Below are 20,531 nucleotides of genomic sequence, written 5' to 3'. Positions count from 1 at the left end.
CCAAAGTCAATCCTGTCAATCATTAAAGCTTATTGGCAGAGAAAACCAAAGTGGTTCAGGTGTAGCCACCTGCCAAGTTACACAGAATGGGAAACACTAGAAGGGGAGGACGCTGAAAATACCTGAACTGTATTGTTTTAGGAAGGAAGTGCATGAATCAACCAACGTATGAGCCTGAGAGTTTCCCACAGCTGTCATCACATCATCTTGGGCAATGCCAATTTATTAGGAAAGCAATTTTGCCTCAAGGTCTTGTCATTGATTTTCTGAGGCCTATTGTCAGTTTTACTTCTCTCTCTATGGGGGTATTGAAACAGTGACTTGTACGTTTGGAGCCTCTAATGAGGTGGTAACGGTCTTATAAACTCTCTACGGAGCTCTCACACCTCTAATTGAGAATCAGGCTTGAGACTGGGGAAAGCCCAGGAACTATTCTCAGGTTGCATGCTCATGATGGCAAATGTTTTCTCAGAAGGCGCATGTGGCATCATTCTCTCTACCAAAGCCTTAAAGAATTAGGGCAGGCCTAACTCTACTTGGTTGAACAGAAGCTGTACATCCAAACAGGAAAAACAACACCTATAATAACAACAAAAAACACATGCCTGGCACATTACTGATACCAAAGCACTTTGAAACGTATAGTTTCAGTGCTCCTGGAATATAGGCATTGAGATGATCTCTATTTTGTTGATGAGATTCCTAAGAATCGGTGAAGTTAAGTGACTTTACAAGAGCAGAATAAAATGAGGTGTAAAACGTGTCTAAATTCTCAACGATTCTAGTAAATTAACAGTAATACACATCAATGGGGCTGACTGTCACATTTTCAAAGGATGGAAGCTCACCTATAAACAAAACATCTATAGCCTATGAGTAGGGGTCTGTCCCAGGCATCATCTCTGCCTGGTACACTCAGGAGCATTGTCCTCTTTCTGCCTCTGCCAGACTCAGGGGCCTTTCAGACCCGCCAGTCTGGTGCAATCGTAGCTCACTGCAGCCTCAAGCTCCTCTGCTTTGTCTTAATTATTTGGCTATGTATGAGGCAAGCAGTCGATATGGCTTGTTAATTAATTTTTCTAGCTGTAAAGTCAGGAAGCAGAACTCTCCCAGGCTCTGAGCTTCTCTCTTCCGCTCAGGCCTCGACCTGACTAAAACCAATTGAAAGAAACCTGGCAGAGGGCAAGACAGCTTTCTCTGTTCTGCAACCCTCCCACAAGGCATATCCCAGGAATATGTACACATGCAAAGGGGAGCATCAGGTTTGTTATTTTCAAAAGGCTCGTTACCACCAGTTTCATCTCAAAACCGAACTGTGAATCTGTCTTCCCACCTTATAACAGTACATGGTTTAAAAAAAAATCCAAAGATGGGCTAAAAATACCTGAGCCAAATGCAGTGCTTCTGTGAGAAGGCTGAGCACACCGGTGACATCCATGGTGAAGGCAGTGCCAACATTATATGCTATAAGTCACATCCTGATGAGTTAATTGCCCTAATTGAACATTAAGTGCAGTGGAGGAAAAGGGTATGCTAATGCATGAGACTTTACTTTTTCACACATAAAATAAAACCCCAAATAGAGATTTAACATCTTAGAAGAACGTATGCAAAGATTACTTTAAAGGAAAAACAGAATTGCTCAGATTTGCAGATGAGGATGTCTCATGAATAAAATACAGTCATGTTTCATAGGTTTTAAAAGAAAAAAACAGGACTACTTAGCACAGTTCTGTATCCTTCCCTTTCAGCATAGGTTAGAAAAGATTATGTGTCCTAGAATCAGGAAGACCTAAGTTATAAATCCCTCTGCCCCTCTTACTGATTATGTGGCAATTGCAAAGTTTATTAACTTCTCAGTCTTGGTTTCCACATATGTAACATTGAGAATAATGCCCATGTCTCTCCAGCTGTTTTGAAAATGAAATGAAGCAATACAAACACACACATGCACACACAGAACCTGGAGCCATACCTAGTACCTTACAGGTGTTTGGTAAATGTTGGTTCCTCCTACACTCTGCATTGCAGTGGGTTGAATCAAGAAATTGGTAGAATAAAGGAAAAGAAAACTGTAGGGAAGAAGGGCATTGCAAAATCTGCCCAAAGGCTGGTCAAAATATTGGTAGAGGAAACAGAAAACAGTTCCTCTTCCTAAAAGCTTCTTCAAATGAAAACATAGTGGAATCCATTATTTTTTCATTAGTTGAATTCTAGGCCTCCCTTAGGTGACCTCAAGTTACAACTAAAGGCGGGAAAAGAATCAGTGATGATAAAACAGGTAATATTAATTTGCTAGACCAAATATGTGTTCTTTGAAAAAAATAGTGTGTGTGTATATATATATATATATGTGCATGTATGTGTATGTATACATATATACTAATATATATAAAATACCAATATTTAAATAACTGAAAAATTGATTATAATAGAAGCATTCAAAATAAGTCCAGTGGGAAAAATAAAATTCTTACTTCAATTGTTGTTGCCTTAGAAAACCGCATCTTGTCTCTCTATTTTGAGTTTTCCCCAGTATATGCCCCAGGCAGGATCTGCAGGGTCCAGGACATGCAGAGGAAGCAAGCTCAAGAGCTCTGCATATCTAAGTAGGAAACCGGAGGTCCTGGGGGCATTGCTGAAGGATAAGGAAGGACCTGTGCAGAGACTACAAAAAATAGACCGGGGAAGATACAAAGTAATGTCTGTAAAGAACACAATGGTCAGGGAAAATTTTCTAGTGCTGAAAATTTCTAGTGTTGGCTGAGGGGTTCTTAAATGTAGGATGTGAATAGTACATATTAAACTGTATGCTGGGGCTGTATAGTAATCCTCCTTCACTGCCTTCAACTTTTAGAAAAACTCTATTCCACTCATTGCCTTCTGGTGCTACATTGAAATAGAGGACAGAGGTCCATTTTACCACTGGTTTTCTTCTCAATTTTTTGGAAAAGGGCAGTCCAAGCAAAGATGCAGGAAGGAACAAAAACATGTCAACAAGTAAGAAACTGGAGCAAGACGTTACCAGGAGAAAAAAAGAGTCCCCTGAGAATTGAATTCTTGCTAATTATGGGCTAGGTGCTTGTGTCAGGGCTCCCTAACATCATCTCTAGATTCAGTGTTTTGCTGCAAGGGCCCACAGGACTCACAGGACTCAGCATATAGTTCTACTCAGAGCTATAATTTATTACAGTTAAAAGATATAAAGCAAAATCAGCAAAGGAAAAGGAACAGGAGGCAAAGTCCAAAGGAAACAAAGCTCCCAAGAGACCTCTCCCAGTGGAATCACACAGAATGTATTTAATTCCTCCAGCAACAAGTCATGACAACATGTGTGTACCAGAGAAGCTCATTAGAGACTCAGTGTTCAAAGTTTTTATTGGGGATTGGCCACGTAGGCACCCTGTGCTTGGAACATATTGAAAATCCAGATTTTCCGAAGGAAAGTAGGTGTTCAACATAAACTACATTGTTTGCACAGTTTAGACACAGTGAGTCATTCTTAACATGAAATGTTGGGAAGCTTCCTGGAATCCAAGTTACCAGATGCCAGTCAAGAGCCAACCTTGCGAGCAGACTTTCTAAGGATAACAGACTCATGCCTGCTTTGCTAACTCTTTTCTGCACATAGCTCAAGACAGTTTTTGAAATACTTTGAGAGAAGTATGACCCTCAAATCCTGGAGGACTAAAGATGCCAAGTGTCTGTTATTTGGGTTAAACAAATATTTTATAGAACTTTATAGTATAATAGGCACTATTATTTATACATTAATTTTATCTTTGCAACAATACTGAGGAGTAAGTAGTGTTATTTCACAGATAGGGAATCTGAGGTTCATCAAGGTTTAGTAACACTCTTATGGCCTCACATTCAGGGTGTCATGGAATGGAATTGTGTTTTAAACCCAGATCTATGGACTCTAAACTCACCACACTTTCCACTAATTCCCAATACCGACACCATTTCTCAGCTTGGAAAATAAATTCTCATCCTTACCTCTAATCCACCCCCTTGAGAGCTCTGTTCCCAAACCTGCCTAAATCCAATAACAAGACTGTGGCAGATTGTATTTCTGAAAAATGGCACCAAGAATGTTTAGAGCTCCAGTTGCTCTTCAGTACTTGTCATTTTCCAATCAGGGTGTGAAACCCATATCCCCCACCCTTGAACCTGGCCAGCATTTATGACTGGCTTAACCTATAGAATGTAGCAGAAGTGATGCTGTATGGTGCAGTTGCCAAGGCTGGGTAGTAAAATGCTATAAAGTGTCCCTCTGGCACACTCTTGCTTTCTCTTGCTCTCTCTCTCTCTCTCTCTCTGTACACCTTGTAGTCTGAACTGACAAGTAAAACATACAGCTACCTGCTACCCTGAAGCAACCATGCTGGAAAAATCATATGAAAAGACCACACAAAGATAGACAGAGATACCCCAGAAGCCTCAGCCTCCAGCTATTTGCTTCCGCACAAACAAGGTACCTGAAATGCAAGTGAGTGAAACTCAGGTGATTACCAAATCTAGCCTTCTAACCACCCCAGCTAATGTCCAGTGGAACAGAAACAGACTGTACCCACCAAGCCCTGTCCAAATTACAGACTCATGAGATAAGTAAATGCTGTTCTTGTTTTAAGCCACCTACGTTATTTAAGTTTTGGTAAGGCTCATTATGCATCAATAGATAACAGTGACACTGACAGGACAACAGCTATATATGTAAGAAAAAGTGGGCATTTAGATATATTTTTAAAAATTCAGATATATACATAAGCATACAAGACTGTTAAGATGCTTTATGTTTACATTGTAGATCTAATCTTTTCAAGATAAAACATTCTTAATAAACATACTGCCAATCAGCAACATAATAATAAACCTGAATTTCTGAAAATAAATGTAAATTTTGAACTTTTTACATTACTAAGGAGAAAATTATTTTAATATTTTCAGACAAATCATATTTAAGTAGGGTCTTGTTAGTCCAATAATAAGTATCTGTCACCAAAGAATTGGGCATATGACCTCATTTAATGAAGGAGTTTCCTTCCTGGCAGACATTAGCTCCTCTGTCTGTTATATAACATCTGTTATAACTTAAAGGGCTGGGCCTCTTGAGAGGTAAAACAATTAGACCGCTTGGAAAGTGGAGTCTGACCCCTGGGGGCTGAGAAGTGCTAGAAACGCATCTTTGGTTGGACAGAAAGTGACAAGTCAGGAAAACTGGGCTTTGGAGCCAGCGCTTGAGGGTAGGAAAATTCCTTGACACCTGAGCCGAGGGTGGCACAAGGTAAACTAATGGGAGGGCAAAAGAAAATAGGATGTTAATGAAGTGAGAGACTATGGAGATTAGGCATTTGTCATTACTGGGGAGAGAAAATAAAACAAGGGCCTTCTACTCATCTCAAGATGAGCAGAGGTGCTTCATCTACCTTTTCTGAGTAGGTCTCAGAGAAGCGACACTGCCAGAACTGTTTAAAAGTGGTTTCCCACTACTCAGTAGGGTGGCACCGAGTGGAATTAACACACACGATGAGTCTCCAGAAAACAACCATATGCCCTTTTACCTGGACACCTGTAACCACACCTACTTCTGGGGAACAGAGGGAGAATTTCTCTTCTTATTCCATATTCATATGAAATTGACCTTGCTATTGACTTAGAAAGAATAGAATATGGCCTCAACCCAGAACACACACTAGCAGAGATAAGCAAAGGGTGCTCTGCACATCTGGCTTTGTGGCCACATCTGTATGAAGGAGCCTGCAGGAGAGACCAACCTCATCTCATACCTTTTCTCCACGCTTGACCCAAGGTTTTTCAATTAAAATTAAACTTTTATAGAAACTTCATGAAGTTCAGGAGTAGACTGTGAACCATAAATACAATAGAAAAAGTAAAATTTTCAGAACAAAAAATGGAATTTTAATTATCATAATAATTCCAACTGTTTTTCATCCACTGTTCACCCCCAACAACTCTCAAACCTCACTCCTACAATATCTTACAGCCTCCAAGGATTGACAGTGTTTATACACAAAGAAATGCTTTTTGGTTTTTAGAAAGTTTTGAAAACAATACCTCATGCTGTTTTATTGATCTGGCCTTTTAATGGTATTTAAATATTTCTTTTCATAGACTCTTGTGATATACAGAATTCTATGATTCTCCTTCCTTAATAATCCCACTCTTGGTATACACCCCTAATAATCCTCCACCTTGAATGTGGGCAGAACCTGTAAACGTGATGGAATAGTCACTGTGTGATTGTTACATTACACCAAGACTCATGCAAAGCAGGCTAGAGAGAGCTTCCTATGGGCTTTGAAGACATAAGCAGCCACATTTTGAGAAGGCCACTGTGCAGCATCTGAGGACAAATCTTAGGAGATTAGGGCAACCTCTGACCAATGACCAGCAAGAAGACAGGAACCTCAGTTCTACAACCACATACATGTGCAACATCCTGGTGACTAAGTATTATTATTTCCATCCTACAGATGAGGAAACTTCAATCAAAAGAAGTTAATGTCACACAGCTAGTAACTGGAAGTTCTGGCATTTATATTTGTGTCTATCATATCGAATTATGTGGTTACATAAACATACCTTACTTACAAATTCTAATTGGCCTTATTACTCATAGTTCACATCAAATTGCTCCTATTACTTACGGATAAATATTTACACCAGCCCTACTTACAAACAAATAGTCACAGCACAGAACTTTGGAAAAGTCTGAACTTCATCCTGCACCCATGAAGAGTCATTGAAGAGATTTGCTTGTTGCTGTTTTCTTTTGTTTGAAAGGCATGCTATAATGGATTCAGTCTTTCAGGAAAATGCATATGGCCATAACTTCAAAGGACAGATTGGAGAAAGGACTGGAGTCCCAGAGATCAGATAGGAGGTTATTAAACAGTCGTGGGATGAAGTATTGAAAACTTAGACAATAATGATTCAATAGAAATCAGAAGAAAAGAATATATGTGAAAAATCTTATGAAGAAACAATCAACAAGTCTTACTGGAATGTAAGATGACCTTCAGCTCTCCAGCTGAAAGATGCAAAATTGATTCATCTGATAGTAAAAAGAAAAAAAACAAATAATAAGCAGCTTACTCTGCATAATATATGCTCTTTCAATAGGTCTTAATTGTGATTAACAATATGAATACTACTAATAAAACATTTCTGCTTCGTAGGTATATTTTAGAAATCTCTGCTTAGATACAATTAATGAGTCCAACACAATTTGGAGTGATTAAAGGTTGTATTGTCATTGTTTTTTTCTGAAATCAAATGCAAAGTACGTAAACTTTTTTTGAGTTGTTCACTATTTCCTTCAGAAAGTAAAGGAGAATGTCATTTTTTGCTATATCAAAAGAACTTGCTTACACTTACTTTGTCTTAAGGGAACAAGTACTCCTTCGAGCAAGTTGCCATGTGACCTCGTGCTTGCACACATACACACACACACGCATTCTCATTTACACACGATCATACAAGGTTTCCTAGACCTGTATTATAAATAACTTGCTTCTTCAGTACTTTTCAGGAGTGCCATGAGGTTTGGTAAATGTAAATTATTATTTGTTGGACTGTCTTAATGTAGAAACACATGAGCAAAAGGGTCAGTATTACAATGGGAAGACTGCTGACTTCACATATTTAAATAAATAATCTTAACATTGTTTCAGGGTTTCAGGGTTTTTGCAAACTTTTTGGCTCGACTCCATGTTTTAGCCTAGGCCAAGAAAGTACAGAACTTACCATAGAGATGAAATTCTTTTATTTCAAGGAGTAAAATATGAAAAGAAACAACATTTGAAAAATGCTGATGAAATGTAACATTTTCTCATAATAATTTTTTGGCATTTATGACAAAGATCCTCTGTTACTTACAACTTCCAGTGATTTTCATTCTTGGCTTAGTTGTAACCCAAAGAACTGACAGTGAAGGGATATTAATATATCTCTGAGCAGTGAGGGAGCTGTTCTTAAAGTGATACAAAGGCAATGAGAGTTCGGAACATCTCATATTTCAGTGAAATCCAATTTTCTCTTACAGGTTTCACTCAGTAGAAAGAAGGCACTCATATTGTTATGCTTAGATTCTAACAGCATTTATAAAAGAGAAAATACACTCTGCAATGATGTTTAGAGGTTTTGTGTTACTTGCAAATGTACTTTCTTCTTGTCCAGTTCCAGTGAATTCTAACCACTGAGGCAAGACCCCAGACTTCCAGTGATTTGTAGAGAAGTATGTTACCAGTGGTTTTACATATCCTTCATGTCTGAATCCTCTGAGTTTTGTGGAAGCATACTGCCAGGGATTTGCTTGCAGAAGGGAATAATATTTTACAGCAAATGATTAGATGGCAAGAAGGGCAATTTCAATAGGATAGTATGTCATAAATCACTGGAAATATGGACATTTTCTGGTATGGAGGCATTCAAAGGTTCAAGAAGCTTTATAAATTCTACAAATACTTAATATGTTCCTATTGTGTGGCTGCCCTTCAAAAAGCTCCCTTCCTAGTCATGAAATCACCTCAGGCTATCTGAGGTCATAGGAGTTAGAAAACCTGAACCTTTTCTGTTAAATATTTGAGATACTGGGAAGAAAATAAAAAGGGAAAAATTTTGTTTATAGCCATTGAGGTACCTCAGTGGTGCCTTGTAGAAGCATTATCAGGGGTTCTCAAATCTGAGAGATAGTTCGCAAAAGCATTTTCAATCCCCTTGTACAAATGTGGGTGCTGTTGTTATTGTTGCTCTTCTAGCAATCAATAAAAAGTCAAACATATTTTAAATATGGCAAGAGCTTGAGATAATTTGAATTTTCCTAATAATACCATATTCTCTGAAAGAAGAACTTCAGTTGTAGCAGGAAGGTTAGGGCACCCTGTTTTAAACTCAAGGTTTAGGAAAGATGTGAATATAGGTGTTAGGAGAAAATGGTTCACTTTCAGGAGCCTCCATAGTTAATTACCTACTGATATCTGCTACATTTATTAAGGTTCCACTGCAGGTGGAATTAATAAAAATCTGAATCTACTTAAGCCCAAATTGGGATCTCAACTTGATATGGTTTGGCTGTGTCCCCACCCAAATCTGAACTTGAATTGTCCCTCCCAGAATTCCCACATATTGTGGGAAGGAGCCAGCAGGAGGTAATTGAATCATGGGGGCCAGTCTTTCCCATGCTATTCTCATGATAGTGAATAAGTCTCACAAGATCTGATGTGTTTATCAGGGGCTCCTACTTCTGCTTCTTCCTCATTTTCTCTTGGCTGCCACCATGTAAGAAGTGCCTTTCACCACCCGCCATGATGCTGGGGCCTCCCCAGACATTTCGTACTGTAAGTCCAATTAAACCTCTTTTTCTTACCAGTCTCAGGTATGTCTTTATCAGCAGCATGAAAATGGACTAATACGCAACTATTCTGTCTATTGTATTTCAAGCCTACTCACCTAGATTAAGGGGAGGATCTCAGTTCACTTATTTGGTACTTAATCTATGTCAGACAGAGTTTAACCATGTTATATAATCTCAGTAAATTCTTACAATAACACCATCAAGTATATATTATTATTATCCCCATTTTGTCAATATATAAGTGAAAATCATGCTCAGTTATTGGTGATAAAGTTGGCACTTGAACATAGAAATTATCTATTAAGAGCTGATTTTCCCATACCTGTTATCAGACACCTTGCTACTCTACTACTAGTGGAGTTTATTGGACAAATCATTTACATTAAAAGGGAAATTTATATAAAGACAGTGATGGTAAGATTATTGGTGGCATCTTTTCACAGAAATTGAAGGCCACTGAATCAAGGTGAGTCTAAGAAACTCTTCCAGGAACCTTTAAACAATTGAATAATAATAGTTCACAAAAGAGTCGACCAAAAGCACCATCTTTTACTAGCAGTGATATTGCTGCATGGGATATCATGAAGTAACTGCTTTTTCACCTTGACTATATCAACAACAGTAACAAATGTCCAGGGGGAGATATTTTAGCCTGTAATTCTATTCAGCACAATAATAATTACCACTTAATTTTGCAAAAAGATTTAGGTGTCATTTGAGGGAAGGGAGCATTGGCCATTCTGCCTATTTTGTTTATTGGCTTTTTTGGTCTTGATTTTGGTCAATCATGTTGATAATGGCAAATAAAAGTAGAAAAAAAATGGCAAATAAAAGTTGATAATGGCAAATAATGCTATTTAGTCAATAGCAAGATATGTGGTTCTATGTGTGATGTGTTCTTTGCCCTTCTGGCATTTCAGCATTTTCATCAGGAGAAACTAAACAGGATTTTCCTCTCCCTGCAATACATTCCAGTTCCTTCGTTTTACTCCTGCCTCTCCCCAGCTCCCACCACCACATTGCTGGAGGGGATGACTGGCCCAGCTGATCTAAATATACTCGGTTCTGATCATATTGCTTCAGAAACTGCTAGTGAAATTGAGCTGTAATGTATTAAAAATATCCAGAGATTTGACTCTCAAGGAAACAATGTTTTCTTTCTTCTAAATCCCAAGATGCCAATAGAAGAGCAAAATCAAACCTGGTAATGCAGAGACCTAAAGAAACCAGTGAAAATGATAATGATGCTTTTTTTTTCTTCCTGGGGGAAGAATAATCCTTGTGAATTTTCCTCCTACAGAACAGAATGGTGTGGGATTCACAGGCTGCTTGCTCTCTCCTTTTTCTTGACTTCTTCAGGAACTTTGTATCCCTAGGAAAGTGTGTGTTATATAAAACAGGGTTGATTGACCTGCCTGTGATGGTAGCAGGAATTTGTAGCTTTGTTCTATTAATCAGTGTGTGCACTCAGTTGAGGATTAGCAGAAGTTGCCATTTGCATTAGCACTGAACCTGAGCTTCCTCAACCACTAGGGAATATAGCAAATCAATGCTCACTCACAAAGACGCCCCGATCTTACCTATACCAGCGTCTCCACTCACGTTACCCACTATAGTTACCAGCCAACTGTGAAAAAGGAACAGGCACTCTGGAAATTAATCGCCCTCTCTTTCTTCACATCCACATCCACATCAACACACACACACACACACTTGCCACACATAAACACACAATTTTCTGCAACAGTATCTCACTCCAGAAACCAAGAGCTATCATAACCAACTATTGAAAGCGGCCTTTTAGAGATGGGAGGTAATGAGAAGATATAATTAGCCTACAATTTTTGAAGGAATCACCCTCTAAGAGATGAGTTGCTCTAAGCAAAGTAGTAGTTTATGTTCTTTATACCAGGACTTATATTCCAAACCCTGTGTCTTTTTGTGTGGCCACCCTAAAGTCCAATATACCACTGGTCACTTCTGCTAAAAAGTCATTGCACTTTCAAACTCTGTGCTATGGGAGTCTTCTTATGGTGAAAAACGGCATAAATGGGGTTTCACCAAAGCTGGCTCAGGTTACTTGTGTTTCTTTTTAGTTGCTGTTTGTATTTTTCATGGATGCACAGAAAACTAGAGTCCACCCAAGGACTTGGAGTGAGAAGAGAAATAAATTAAGGTTTCTGGGACTTTGACGACAGCTTAGTTTTTCAGGCTTTGCTTGATCTGATAGATGACTGGCAACCCTGATGAGAGGTTGAAATGCAGAGATTTCACCATCAAAGCTCAAGTTTTGGCATGTATCCATTTTCCAACTCCACTTTGATTTACATGGACCTCTTGTATTTTAATTGTAAACGATCAACTTTGATTTATTTAATAATTTTGCATTCTCATTTGTTATAACCATACATTTGCATTTCAAATGCAAAAAAAAAAAAAACATACAAAGGTTCTTAATGAAATTTCTAGGTTTTTATAATGCAAATTTCTTTTGTGGTCCAGCATGCTAGTCAGGAATGTCAGTGTTTCAAATTACTCCAACCTTCTTTTGTGGAGAGCAGCTCATCATATTCTACTCTCTCTAGATTTACTGCTGGCTTCTTTTTGCTAAGTTTGGATTACATTTGGCTAAACACGAGGAAATTTTAAAACTGAGCCCATTTGTAAATTGGGAATTGCCTGCCAATGAAACCCATATGTAATCTCAAATCCTGATTTTAATCAGTAGTTTCAGCTTTTTCACTAAGTAAATCTATATGCCAGAATGCTCATGAGACAATCCTGAAGTGTTATTAGCATAATTGTATGGCCCCAGGGATTAAGAGTAGAACAGGTCTTGGCTGAAGTCCAGCTCTGCCACCAACTAGCTGTGTGACCTTGAGCCATTTACTTCATTTATATAAATCTCAGGTAGTAGCTCTCTCATTTGGCTTTTGTGAGGATTAAATACAGTAAAGTATGCCTGACACATACTCAATAAATATTACCTAAGGCTATGCTTCTTCCCTCAAACTTTCAAGCACATTGAACATACGTCATTGAACAAAAACCAGACTGGCATAAGATTTCTCATCAGAAAGATTCAGGCTAGCAGACAGCAGAACAATACTTTCAAAGTTTTGAGACAATGAGATTTTTAACCTAGAATTCTATATCTGCTAAATTGTCAATAAGATATATAATTGTCCACCAGTCAACCACCTGGGACATACCTGAAGTTGAACAAGATTATGTTAATTGATATATTCTGCAGCAAGGAAGACCTCAGTCCATGGGGAGCTATGGGCAACTCTGCAAGAGGGTGTTAGGAGAATTCTTGTTGTAAGATTTAGGCTTGTGCTGAATTTTGAATAAAGTTCAAGGAAGTATGGGTTTGGCTGCTGTCGGGAGGTAGGAATAATCCTATGATTAGGTATATTAATAATTTTCATCTAGGAGTCAGAAGAAATTTAGGAGTAAGAAGAATTTTTATCTAGGATTCAGGAGAAATGGAAGAGGCAGGTCTAAAGCTTAATTCGTATGGAAGTGGCAGTCATTCATGCTACCTAAGAGAGAGGATGTTGGATGTCTTTGTGATTTGCTGTTGTCTGTGCTCTGACACAGTTATGGTTATTCTGCTTTTATTTGCACTGTCATGGTCACAAAGTTATGTCTTTTTTTTTTTTTTTGAGACGGCATCTCACTCTGTCACCAGGCTGAGTGCAGTGGCACAATCTTGGCTCACTGCAACCTCCGCCCCCCAGGTTCAAGAGAATCTCCTGTTTCAGCCTCCCAAGTAACTGGGATTACAAGCGTGCACCACCACGCCTGGCTAGTTTTTTATTTTTAGTAGAGATGGGGTTTCACCATGTCAGCCAGCCTGGTCTCGAACTCCTGACCTCAGGTGACCCGCCCACTTTGGCCTCCCAAAGTTCTGGGATTACAGGCATGAGCCACCACACCCGACCACAGTGTTGTCTTGTCTGATGTTGACATTCCATGAAATTGTTTGTGTTAAATAGGAAGCATCAGTAGCAGCAACATGCCTGCCAACAGCTGACAGCATCTGTTCCTTCTCAGGTGGGAGGAAAGAATAAGGACATTTTCAAACATGCACAGACTCAAATATTTTGCCTTACAAACACTTTTTCCTAAGAAGTTACTTAAGGAGATGCAAAGTGCAACAATGGAATGACCCAGAGTAAAGAGGATTTAGAATCCAAGAAATATTGGCACCAACCCAGGAAAGCAAATCTTGACCACAGAAAGGGTGAGGGGATCCTATGAAAGGAACAAAGTTGGGGAGAAGGTAAGTCAGTAGAACACCTGTCTGAAATACAGAATTGAAAATATAGAGATTATGATAAGTTAAATAGTATAAGAAATAAAAAGGGAAATTAGATACTCTAGAAAACAAATGTCATTAAAATACCTTTTCTAGAAGTAAATTCCGCACTCTGAAACAGTTAAATAATGTAAACCTTTTTTATTAATTCTATTAGAAATAAACTATAGGCAGTGATTAGAACACCTCAGTGTGGATATTTTCAACCTCGACAATATAAAAATAAAATTTCAGATGACAGACGTCTACAGGTAGGAAACACGGAGAAGAGGTGAAGGAAATAGCAGAGCCAGTAATGTCATCAGCAGATACAAAGTCGGCTTCAGGAGAATCTAAGATAATTTGGTGGAAGCAGTAACAGTGTTATTAAATTACTCGAAGTTATAAAGCAACTAATAAAGAATCTGAAAAGTCCTGTTTAACTGTTTAGGAGAACGCAGAAAGGGGTGGTGGTATAATGGTATAATGAGGCAAATACTCATTTATCAGATCAAGAAATCTAAATTGCTCAACAAGAAACAGAAACAGAAGCATATTTATTAAAATTGTGGACTTAACAACCAGAGGAATCAGAACCAGCTAATGGAGGTAAAAGTTGTTGCCTCTAAGCATCAGGTCTAGCACTAGAAAGGAATGCGCCATTTCCTCTACTAGAGATAATAACAAAGAATATAATAACAAAGGATGTTATTATCTCTAAATATTTTTTCTGTCTGATTTTTTTCACCTACACTTTGATAAAATCTAGGTGAACAAAGAAAAGGAAGTAAAATGAGCATGGTAATTTCTTCATAAATATTTATTGAGTAAATTATTTACTTTATATTAAATATGAGAAAAGTATAGCTTAGAATCAAAGTTTTATCAGTATATTTTTGGACTGTCCGGATCTTCTTTATGGTTTAAAACAAATGGCAGAATTTTTTAATGTAATGTTGTCATCCCAGATCCAGCTCTTAGAATTCACTAGCACTTTTTCATCATGGGAAGCTGTTTTCTAACTCTACGCCTTCTGAGTAATCAATACCATTGAAAGCAAGCAGATTGCCTTCTGCAATAAACTACATTCCCTGTGCATTCACCTAAGCCTGCACCAACCTGAAGATCAAAGAATATAGAGACTTTGAACATGACATTACCTTGCTAAGTGCAGCTCCATAGAATTCAAGACATGTTTAAAAAAAACAGCACAGTCCACCCCATATATGCCTACCCAAGGCCCACAGAGATCTCTGTGAGAATGGCAACCAGACACTTGTGCCTCTCCTTTCTACGGAAACTCTTCAGCAGCTCCCATCATTATTGTTGTTTAGATTTCAAGACTTTGCTGAATCACAATGCCACTCTACAGAATAATTCTGAAAGTCCAAATGTAAGATTACAAAGTAGTTTTCCCCAAATGGGAATAAGGTTTTTGTTTGGAAATACTTAGTCCAGTGGTGTTTGTTTTTTGACCACTCAGCATTAATTTTTTTCTTCCTAATAATATCACCTCCTTCCAATGGGTATAATTTAGTAGGTCTGTAATGGGGAAAGCTGGCCATCTCTAGCCAAGTTCACGATTCAAGGTCAGTCAATAGAAAGCTCTTTCTATAGAATCCAAATCTCTAGTAGAGGAACCAGGTTGCCCAGGTCTCAGCTCACATTAGGTTTTTCAAAGGTCAGGCTGCTCCTGCAAGACAGGGTCATTACTACTTCTGCCACCTGGCCTTCGGGGTGCTTGAGGTCTGTCTATATCCAAGACTGGGTCTCCAGCTTCCCATCAATCCTGTAAGACCGAATGGTTTTTGACTGAGTTAGCTTTTGCTACTGAGAATCAAAGAATCCTAGCTAGGCCTATAGCATAAACTGATACTTACATACTTATTGATAGAGACTTTCATGGAGTCAAGAATAATGCTATCAATAAACTGAAGATGATATTTAATATATGAAAGTACAAAAGAGAAAATAGTGACTTCTTTTCTTTCCTACTGTATGATGACAACGGACTTTCAAATGTTTGTTTCTACGAGGAGCAGAACTAGAGGTGGGAAAGAATGAGGAAGAAGCTCTTGAGTGTACCCAGGATTTTGTGCAATTCTCCATGTGCTAACCACAATTCCAGGATGAATCGCAATGTAGCAATGATATTATTGTGGAAAATCATTTAAGTCTATTTTTCTCTAGAAAAGAGTAAATTATTCACAAGTTATGGTAAGTTAACCATCTCAGGTAACAAATCCACTAATAGAACACTCAACTTGTCACATCCCACCAATGGTTTTAACACTGAGTTTAAGAGCTGTGATCTCATTTTTTAAATGAGATACCATTTTAAAAAATCATCTCTTAAGGCTAATCTTATAGTAGGAAAAAAAAGAGAGGATTAAATTAAGCTTTCCATGGGTCATCTAACATAATTGCTTTACAAAGAAGACGGTTAGGAGGTAAGAACATGGTGACAAGATAATCAAGTAAAACAAACAAATTGGTGACGGTTATGTGGGGTGAAGACCTGAATGAGAAGGTAGTCAATAAAGAGAAAGAAAAATTTAAATATATTACACAGAGAGAAAGGATTGAAGACTGCAACTATAAATGAGGAATAAGTGAAGGGGCTGATAAAACTTCTTCAGACCTGCCACTAATAAGGAAATATAACACAAATAGGAAAGAATTAAGGTGATATCAGCTGGGTTGAGGGTATTTGAAGATGAGGGAGATAGATAACACTTCCCAAACCATTAACATTTTAAAATTATAGTTCTAAAGTGTTGCATAATTAAATGAACATTAAAAGTGAAGCAAATAGATGTTTGAAAATGTGAGAGAAATGAGGGTGTGGAGAAAAGAGACCACTTGTACACTGTTGGTGCAAACGTAAATTAGTACGGCCATGATAGAAAACAATACGGAGGTTTCTCAAAAATTAAAAATAAAACTACCAAGTAGTCCCTCTGCTGGGTAGATATCCAAAGGAAATGAAATCACTATGTGGAAGACATATCTGCACTCGCATTTTTATTGCAGCACTGTTTACAATAGCCAAGATAAGGAATCAGCCTAAGTGTTTGTCCTTAAATGGACAAAGAAGTTGTGGTATACAGGAGGTGGAGGTTGCCGTGAGCTGAGATCGTGCCACTGCACTCCAGCCTGGCCAACAACAGCAAAATTCTGTCTCAAATAATAATAAATAAAAATAAAAAGTTGTGGTATATGTACACAATAAAAATTTCATCTTTAAAAAGTATATACTGCCATTTGCAACAACACAGACAAACCTGGAGGACATTATGCTAGCTGAAATAAGCCAGGCACAGAAAGACAAAAACCACATGATCTCACTTATATGTGGAATTTAAAGAAAGGTTGAATACATAGAAACAGACAGTAGAACAGTGGTTACCAAGGCCAAGGACATGGGGGAAGGAGGAGGAAATGGAGAGACGCAGATCGAAGGGTACAAATTTGTAGTTATGTGGGATGATTAAATCTAGAGATCTAACAGACAGCATGAGGACTATAGATCATTATATTGTATACTGAAAATTTTCTAAGAGTAAATTTTGGGTGCTTTCATCACCAAAAAAAGATAACTATGTAAGGTGATGGATAGGTTAATTTGCCTAACCATAGCGATCATTTCACTGTGTATATGTGTATTAGAACAGCACATGTACACCTTAAATATATACTGTAAAAATTTGTAGACAATCATCATAAAATCAGAGGAATTCTGTTGTAATTCATCAAAAATATATAAGAAATATTGTTTTCTGAATAATATACACAACCAAAGTCAATTTTCACCTCAAATAAAACACTTTTCATATAAAATATAAAAATAAAGTACTATCACTTTTACCATATTTTAAGCATGACAGTTTCAAAGACTTCTGAATAAAGATTTGTAGTCAACTCACTTAATTGTTTTTTTTGAAAAACATAAAAGAATAGAGTTCTTTCCCTGTTGTTTGTTTTTATCAGCATGTCAAAACAGAAAATAAACCACCCCACTGCGTGAAGGATATGAACATCCACTTCTCAAAAGAAGACATATAACTGGCCAACAAACATATGAAGAAATGCTCAGTATCACTGATCATCAGAGAAATGCAAATTAAAACCACAGTCAGATACCATCTCACACTAGTCAGAATGGCTGTGATTAAAAAGTCAAAAAACAACAGATGCTGGCCAGGTTGCAGAGAAAAGGGAATGCTAATGCACTGTTGGTGAGGATGTAAATTAGTTCAGCCATGGTGGAAAGCAGTCTGGAGATTTCTCAGAGAACTTAAAACAGAGCTACCATTTGACACAGCAATCTCATTACTGGGTATATACCCCCAAATAAATAAATCTTTCTACAAAAAAGTCACATGTACTCATATGTTCATCGCTGCACTATTCACAATAGCAAAGACATAGAATCAAGCCAGGGGTGTATCAGTGGTATATTGGGTAAAGAAAATGTGGTACATGTACACCATAGAATACTACTGAGCCATAAAAAGAATGAAATTACATTCTTTGCAGCAACATGGATAGAATTGGAGTCCATAATCCTAAGCAAATTAATACTGGAACAGAAAAACAAATACTGCATGTTCTGTTTATGGGTGAGAGCTAAATATTGAGCACATAAGGAAATAAACATGGGAATGACAGACACTGTGGACTACTAGAGAGTGGCAGGGGCATGGTGAGTTTAAAAACTACCTGTCAGGTACTATGCTCACTATCTGGGTGACAGGATCCATATTCCAAACTTCAGCATCCCATATAATAGATCTCTACATGTACCCCTACATCTAAAATAAAAGTTGAAATAATAAAAGAAAGTACAAGATGAATTGCAAATCTGATGAGCATGTAACCATCTCATAAAATAACACTTAAGACTTTATTCAATGTATTTGAATTGGCTGGAAAATTGGCTGGCAAGCTATAAAATAAATGGTAAAAAAAACAGTAACATTTTGAGTACTTGATGAGGTGCCCCAGGAACCAGTATTAATTCAACCTCACTTTATGTACAGACAGAACACTGCCATCACTGAGGCAGTAACTGAACACAAGTGCTCAAAGGGACATTTTCAAAATCCTTATGAGTCTAGGTCATCAACCTTAACTATACTTAAATCAAATGGGTTTTGGTAACAACTTAACTCTGTTTAGTTTCTTTTTAAAAACCTTCAAGTAGTCAGGCCTCCAACAAAAGTAGTTAAATTTAATAAATTAAACTGCCTCTGCTCGCTGCATTTGTTTCTATTTGCAGATGGAATGTAGTTAGGAGAGGAGGTAAAGAGACTCTTCTGGCAGTGAAAGAAATCCCCCAAGAGGAACACGTGGAAGGCAACACAGAGGGCCCAGGTGGCAGAGAGTAGTGAGAGGTGGATGCTCAAAGCAAGTCCATGCCAGCTTCCCATTCTGCTGCAAGTCGTTAGGGAATTGAAAATTCACTTCCTCTGGAGAATTACGTAGCCAATTAAATGTGAACATTCTTCACACCTGTTCCTGTTCATAGGGCAATGGGCTTCGACATACGTGAGGAATACAGTCATATAAATCTCAAGTTGCATTGAGAAATTGATTTTATTTTTGTAAAACACTACCCTGAATCACACAGTGCCTCAACTGTTCCACCTGTAAACACAGAAAACCTTTGTCTACACAGTCCTCACAGAGATGGATTCATAAAGTCTACAAAGGGCTTTTCCTTAGAGAAATGAATTGCATGAACCCAAGATTTTCCTAACCTATTAATAAAATCTTGACTTCCCCCCCAAAAATATGGGAGTAATGTGATCTTCCAGCACACCAGCTGCATTCCAGATAAAAATATTATCAATTTTGAAGTTACTTGTTTGAAGAAGATTTGGCAATTTCCCTTAATAACTCAGTCTAATATAATTATGTACCTGACAAAAATGTTCATTATGTAAAAAAGAGAGGTGGAAAACAATCACTAGGCAATTGAAGTGAAAAAGTGAAATGCAGGCCTAGCTAATTGTGAAGAGATGTAATTAACTACTTTATGTTCCTGAGATGAGTGGCTTAAATATAAAAGAATGAATTTTAAAAATTTCAGTCCCTCACGCCTGTAATCCCAGCAGTATGGGAGGCCAAGGCAGGCAGATCACAAGGTCAAGAGATAGGATCATCCTTGCTAACACGGTGAAACCCCCTCTCTACCAAAAATACAAAAAATTAGCTGAGCATGGTGGTGGGCGCCTGTAATCCCAGCTACTTGGGAGGCTGAGGCAGGAGAATCGCTTGAACCCAGGAGGCGGAGGTGGCAGTGAGCCAAGATTGTACCATTGCACTCCAGCCTGGGCAACAGAGTGAGACTCCGTCTCAAAAACAAAAACAAAATTCAGTCCCAAATGAGTAATGTCACCCTAATGGTCATATTTGTTTTGTTTAATTTTTATGAGGCATATTCCATTTTTTATTCGAACGTAATGAGTCTTTTTCTGTGTTTACCCTTCCACATGAGAGAGACTTTTTCACACCACGCGCACTCTCTCACCCTGGTTTTTGTCACACAGGGATTTACCCTCCCTGGCCCCGCACACTGCAGTGACCATGGACATGCATTCCCTGTCCCTACAACCTGCCACTCAGCACACACTCAGAAGGGAGCAGCAGAAGCAGCAGAGGAAAGTAATGAGAGCTTATATTCCAGGTGGGAAGACAAGCTTCTGCATAAGCTTATCACATGTGCTCCCCACTCTTCTCCGCTCTCTTGTCACCTCTGCATGCATTAAAATTCCCTAATTTTTAAAAATCTTCCTTTTTTTCACATCTACTGATATGTTCCTAATAGGTAAACAACTAAAAGAG

The sequence above is a fragment of the Symphalangus syndactylus genome, chromosome 10, assembly GCF_028878055.3.
Source record: "Symphalangus syndactylus isolate Jambi chromosome 10, NHGRI_mSymSyn1-v2.1_pri, whole genome shotgun sequence".
Taxonomy (NCBI): domain Eukaryota; kingdom Metazoa; phylum Chordata; class Mammalia; order Primates; family Hylobatidae; genus Symphalangus; species Symphalangus syndactylus.
This window is presented reverse-complemented; position numbering follows the sequence as displayed.